Below are 7297 nucleotides of genomic sequence, written 5' to 3'. Positions count from 1 at the left end.
ACTGACAATGGCAGTCCGGATACAAAGTCCATTGTGACTCGATCCCATTTCCATTCGGTATCATGATCGGTGAAGTAATCCCGATGGCACTTGATGTTCCGCTTTCACTTGTTGACATATCGACACCTTGAAACAAATTCGAAATGTCTCGTTTCATACCGGCCACCAAAATTGGCGTTTCAGGTCATTGTACATTTTAGTACTACCCGGGTGGATTGACATTCGACTACAATGGGCTTCATTTAGAATTATCGAAATAAGTTCCGAATTCTTTGGAACACACAGACGACTTCTAAACCTTAAACAATCGTCATCATCAATTTGAAACTCGATTCCTTGCTCGTAACACACTCAAATTTCGCTTTGCAAGCAACTCCTCATCAACTTTCGAGCTTCCCGAATTTGATGAGCCAACAATGGTTTGGCCTTCAATTCGCTACTAACACATTGTCGGGTAGAATAGACAAGTGTACATTCATCGCTCAGAAAGCAAACAAAGATTTCACTTAAGGCATCCGCAACCACATTGGCCTTTCCGGTGATAATCAATAACGAGTTCATAATCTTTTAACAACTCGAGCCATCGTCTTTGTCGCAGATTTAAGTCTCTTTGAGTCATCAAATATTTGAGACTTTTGTGATCCGAATACACATGGCACTTCTCACCAAATAAGTAATGTCGCCATATCTTTAAGGCGAATACGATGGCGACCAATTCGAGATCATGGGTCGGATAATTTTTCTCATGTGGCTTTAATTGTCTCGACGATAGGCCACAACTCGCCCTTCTTGCATCAATACGCAACCCAACCCAAGTAGGGATGCGCCACTATAAATGACAAACTCTTTGCCCGATTCGGGTTGCACTAGAATTGGGGCTTCACCAAATAAGCTTTCAGTTGATCGAAACTTTTCGACATTTCTCCGTCCATTCGAACTTAACATCCTTTTGGAGTAAGCCGTCATTGGCGTGGCTATCATCGAGAAACCTTTTACAAATCGTCGGTAATAACCGCAAGCCCCAAAAGCTCCTAACTTCGTAACATTCCTTGGTGGTTTCCAATCGACTATGGCGAAATTTTGTTCGGGTCCACCGACGACACCGATGCGACATCACGTGCCCCAAAAGCTAACCTCTTTCAACCAAAATTCACATTTATCGAACTTTGCGTATAATCGCTTATCTCGTAAGATTTGCAACACTAGCCTCGGTGTTCAAGATGTTCGGTTTCATCTCTCGAATAGACCAAAATGTCATCGATAAATACAACTACGAACCGATCCAAGTATGGCCTGAAAATTCTATTCATTAAATCCATAAACACCGCAGGGCATTAGTGAGCCCAAACGGCATCACCAAGAATTCGTAGTGACCGTACCTCGCTTCTAAAAGCGGTTTTGGTATGTCCGATTCTCGGACCCTCAACCGATAGTACCCGACCTCAAATCTATCTTTGAAAACACCGAGGCTCCTTTAATTGATCAAACAAATCGTCAATTCGTGGCAATGGATATTTATTCTTTATCGTCACTTTATTGAGTTGACGATAGTCGATGCACAACCTCATGGTTCCGTCCTTCTTCTTCACAAACAATACAAAAGCGCCCATGGAGAAAAACTTCGGTCGAGCGAAACCTCTATCCGTCAATTCTTGCAATTGAACCTTCAATTCCTTTAATTCCGTTAATGCCATACGATACGGGCTATTGAAATCGGCGTAGTACCCGGTACAACTTCGATGTCAATTCCACTTCTCGAACCGTGGCAATCCCAGAACTCCTCGGAAAAACATCCGAATACTCACAAACCATCGTACCGATTCGAGTTTCCTTTCCGTCTCTTTACTCCCAAACACATACGCAAGGTATGTTTCACACCCTTTTTCACATATCTTGAGCGGTCATAGAAGATATTATTGTCGGCACTCCTTTAAATCAAGAGACTCGACTCGGACTACCTCATTATTTGCACTCCTCAAATTAATGGTTTTCCTTTGCGATCCACCATCGCATCATGTACGGTCACCAATCCATACCAAGAATAACATCAATTCATGAAATGGTAGAAGCATCGATCGGCCGGAAAACAGATTCTCGAATTATTAGGGGCATCTCTTGCACACTTTATCAACAAGCACGATTGACCCAAAGGGTTTGACACTCGAATTACGAACTCAAGAGACTCAACGGTAGAGTCTTCTTGGATGCTAAGGTTTCACATACATATGAGTGAGTAGAGCCGGGTCAATCAATGCAATCACAATAGTATCAAAGAGAGTAAAAGTACCAAGGATAACGTCGGGGAGGATGCCTCCTCTCGTGCGCGGATGGCATATGCTCTAGCAGAGCACGGGTCTCGGATCGGACGGCCGATTAGAGGCTCCTCTCGATTACCACCCCTACCTCCAGAGATTCTCGGGGCCTACCTCCACCGTCGTTCCACTAGGTCTTGCACCTTGCGTCTTATTCCTCTCATCTAGCTCGTGCAATCTCTAATGAAGTGGTCCTTGAACCGCATCCATAACAGGCCCTATTAATGACTTACCCCAACATTCACCTAGGTGTCGTCTTCCACATTGGGGGCATTCAGGTCTCTCTTGACGATTATTGCTCACACTAGCTACTAAAGTAGCTCGAGAGTCCGTCAATGGTCTGCTCTAATGGAAATTCCCAATCGTCCTCGACTTCTTGGTGTCCTCCCGAACCTCTTTACAGCCGAGAACGGAGCTTTACTCGTCGATCTTTTACGGTAATCTCTTGCTTCAAATTCAGCCTTCTTCTTCTCCTCCCAAGTTCTTCCGCCTTGCGTGCTCGTTCGACTAGTGTCACGAACTCCTTTATCTCCAAAATTCCCACTAGTAACTTTAACTCTTCATTCAATCCTTCTTCAAATCTTTTGCACATCGCAACCTCATCAGCCACACACTCCCGAGCATACCGACTAAGTCTTACGAACTCATGTTCAGATTCGATATCTGATCATCCGGCCTTGCTTGAGTTCCAAGAATTCCTTACGCTTCGATCGATGAACCGTTGACTAATGTATTTCTTTCAAATTGGATTGGAAGAAATCCCAAGTAACTCGCTCATTTGGGACTATGGAAATTAAAGTCCTCCACCAATAGTAAGTGAGTCTCATAACAAGGATATAGCACACTTAAGACATTCGTCGGGTGTGCATGACAGCTCATCTAACACTCTAATGGTGTTATCGAGCGAACTCGGCCTTTTCGGCATCATCAAGAACTATGGCCTTGAACTCCTCGCCCCACGCTTCCTAATCAAGTCCACGGTGGTTTACTCAGCCTCACAGATCGAGAATCGGAGGCATTGCGGAGTCTTGGGGTGGAGTATTTAAATTCGGAATGGTTGGACAGCCGGGTTGGTTCGGGCATATTATGCGACCCACTCATTCATCATAGTGAAGAAGGCATGTTTCGCCCTTCATTTTGATTATTCGCGGATGATCGAGGCTCAACAGCGGTGTCCCTTGCGCAGAGCAGCCGCTACACTTTCAACGTCATCCGCCAAGGGTCTCTCTACCGGGTTCCATCGCTAATCAAAACAAAAATTTCAACCGTCAAGTCATCACATTATTAAGCACTATCAATTTGGCATGTATAGCTAGACTCACACGCGCTATGGTAGTCCTAGAACCGACTAAACCATAGCTCTGATACCAATAAAATTGTAACACCCTAACTCGTGACCGACGCCGTGTCGGACACGAGGGGTTAACGAGACAAATCCTCTTAAAGTACCGACCAATTTGGCATTTCTGGACAGGCTGGAAAACTGCGTCACCGTCGCCTTAAAAATCATATCTCGAGTTCCAAAACTCGGAAACTGGTTTCGTAAATTTTCCTGAATTTAGACTCATATATCCATCCATGGATTTATTTTTAGAATTTTGGTTGGGCCAATTGGTACAGTTTATTAGTTAAAGTCACCCATGTTACAGGGATCGACTGCTCTGACCTCCGCGCGTTACAACTTGAATATCTTTCTGTACAGGGCTTTAATACTGGTGCCGTTTGTTTCTAATGAAACTAGACTCGAAATGGAATCTGTACATATAAGGCATGACTCCTAATTCTTTCTGGATAATTTATGGTAAATTTTCAAAGTCACGACAGGGGACCCAGAAATCGTTCTGGCCCTGTCTCACGAGAACTTTAATATCTCCCAGTATACTGCTCATATGGTCGTTTCGTTTCATCCATATAAAATAGATTCATCAAGGATCAGTTCCATAATTTACTCACTATTTAATTCTACTTATACTATTTTTAGTGATTTTTCAATCTCATCTCACTGCTGCTGTCCGCAACAGTTACTGCAGTAGACTATGCCAATTTCATGAATTTTTCCTTGGCCTTAATCATCCATCATACATGACACAAATTATGGCCACCTTAACAAAATTTGAGTTTCTAAGACTCGTGGCTATAGGTTCTAGCATCCCACTCGACGACCACATAGGCCATTTTCACATGGCTTAAAGTTTACAACCCACAATTCGACAAAATATAATAGCCTATACATGCCAAATGTTCTTCAACAACAAAAAACAATACCACAAGATTTCAGCCGGTGTGATGACTTCAACGACGGTTCCGAGCACGCAACAATACGAGTCCAAGAGACCTAAAATGGGTGACAAGAAAACACCGAGTGAGTTTACAACTCAGTAAGTCATAAGCATTCGTCAATCCACCGATAAAGTTACTACTACATGTACAACAAATGAGGCTAGGTACTGCGTCCATATCGAATCTATACCATAATACCTCGGACCTTTTGGTCCAATCTCGCACCAATTCATACATCCACATTTCATATTCTACACAACAAGATAATCAAGCATTTTACACATTAACTCATTTTCCAGCACAACCATACAATTTCAATCATCACATAGATTTAAGGCTTACCAAATTCAACCCCAAGCATGAACGTATTACCTATTCGTCATGAGCTCAAGGTACTTACCCGATCCGCTGTCCATACTCACTCGATGGAGACACACCCTCCATATAATTGTTCGATTGGAGATATTTATATATATATAGAGTACGCACACACAAGTGCTTAATACTCGATTTCGCACACTTAGTGCCATGCGATTTAGGCCCGCACACACAAGTGCCATGCCCTTCGAGCTCGCACACTTAGTGCCATATATTTCCAGCATGCACACTTAGTGCCATATATTTCCAGCACGCACACTTAGTGCCAATCTCGTCACCGTACACACGTATTGCCCGCACACTTAGTGCCGAAAGCAAACTTTCTACACATTTCACTATTTCTTTTACATTCAACAATTGTCATCACTCCATACACATACATTTTCATTTATATATATATATCATCCCATTAAACACAATTGCATAAATTTTACAATCATTTAAGCAATATCAAATCGTGCTTAATGACTTACCTCGTGTTGGGTAAAATAGTTCCAAGTCGGCTACTCGATGACCTTCGTCTTTCCCTTGCTTGATTCTCCTTCTTTAACTCCTTGAGCTTAATCAATAAATCACTAGTTTAACCATCTTGCTAAACATTCATAATTCAACTACACATGCATATGTATGCTTGTATATTCGGCAACCATTCTTACTAATCGTCCATTTGGTCGATTATACACCTAACCGAATATGCACCAAAAACTTGATTCAACATTACCTACATACTCACTTTAATGGCGAATATATATATATATGTACAATGTCAACTAACATCTTTTAATCACCTAATTTCATCTCATGAACATTTAATCAAATTTTCCCAATCTAGCATATTTTCACATCCATTTGTAACATCATGTACAAACACATATACACATATATCAAAACACAAATTTTACCTATCATGCAACAAGCATAAATCGCACTTATGAGCATGCCATGGCGAATACATCCCACACCATCCCCTTTCAATTTTTGGTCATGGTTAAACAAAGAAAACTCCATGTCTTACTCAAGAATGCTAAAAGAAATTTCAAGAGTAGTCAATCCATCATTACATGTATCATCAACAAGCTTCACATTTAGCATGCAATGGCTTTAACACAATATCAACCTTGGCCAAATACCATTTCCATGGCATAACAAGGATTTGAACCATGGGCTAACATGAACATCAAGTTAGCAACTAAAACATGCATGAATCTCATGACACAACCTCAAACATACCTTAATCTTGACACAAGTATGACCAAATCTCCTTCTAGTTCTCTTCTAAACCAAGCATGAAGCAAAAATCCTTCCTTTTCCCTTAGTATTTTCAGCCAAGATTTTGAGAATGGATGAACAATTTTTTCCTTTCTTTTTCCTCTACTCACGGCAACAAAGGGGGGCATCCATGCTCATTTTTTTTCATTTCTTTATTTTTCTACATAATCCACTAACTAAACATGTTGGAAACATGTTCCCTTGCCCATATTCTTGTCATGGCTGGCCACTCACCTTAGGAAGTGGGTTATTTGACATGCAAGGACAACTATTTTCCCACATGTATTAATAGGCCACCTTACAATTGCCTAGCACATTTCTAAATTTTCTCACATAAGTCCTATTTGATAAAAATTCACTTACTATTAACAAAATCCAAACACGAAATTTTCACACATGCATATATACATATAATGAGCATCAATTATGATGGTTAATTATTATTATGACTCGGTTTGGTGGTCCCGAAACCACTTTCCGACTAGGGTCGATTTAGGGATGTCACAATTTTATTTGGAATGTTACAACATCTGCAGAAATCAAATTCAATCTAGAAGATAAATTAGAAACTAACCATTCAACAAGATTGGTAGAGAAAAACTGATACTTTGACTTATAGGCACCACTTGTAACCAGACCTCTTTCGCCGCAAAACAATCTTTAAGGACATGAAGAATGCCTTCTGATTCATAACCACAATCTGGGCAAGAAGGATCCTATCCAATTCCAGGCTTAAATTGTTCCAAGTTAGTCAGTAGACGCTGCTTGAAGACAAGCTACATAAAGAGATGAACTCTATGCGGCCCTTGAATTTTCCAAACAGTTTTCCAAAAATCATCTCTAGGGATCCAAGAAATCTCTTGGAGCAAGTGACACACTTTTAATGGAGAAAAATCCGTTATAATTACGGCTCCAAACTGTTCTATCTTAGCTCGTAAACGAGTGAAGAGGCGGGATACTATGCGCTTGACAACATCTCCCCACATCCACACACATAATAATTAACTAATAATTATTAATTGTTGGATTTAGGCGCCCATAATGGGCAACCCATTTGA

The 7297-nt window shown here is 41.1% G+C and overlaps 1 long non-coding RNA gene across 1 annotated transcript; it reads right to left on the bottom strand.

Moving 5' to 3' along the window:
* Positions 1–4355: 4355 nt before the first annotated feature.
* LOC128285196 (uncharacterized) lies at positions 4356–5530 on the bottom strand. Its single transcript, XR_008275649.1, has 2 exons — positions 5444–5530; positions 4356–4647 (listed from the first exon to the last, which is right to left on the bottom strand). It is a non-coding gene; the product is annotated as an uncharacterized LOC128285196 (long non-coding RNA).
* Between the last annotated feature and the right edge of the window lie 1767 nt (positions 5531–7297).

Source organism: Gossypium arboreum, chromosome 1 (assembly GCF_025698485.1).
Source record: "Gossypium arboreum isolate Shixiya-1 chromosome 1, ASM2569848v2, whole genome shotgun sequence".
NCBI classification, from domain to species: domain Eukaryota; kingdom Viridiplantae; phylum Streptophyta; class Magnoliopsida; order Malvales; family Malvaceae; genus Gossypium; species Gossypium arboreum.
This window is presented reverse-complemented; position numbering and strand designations above follow the sequence as displayed.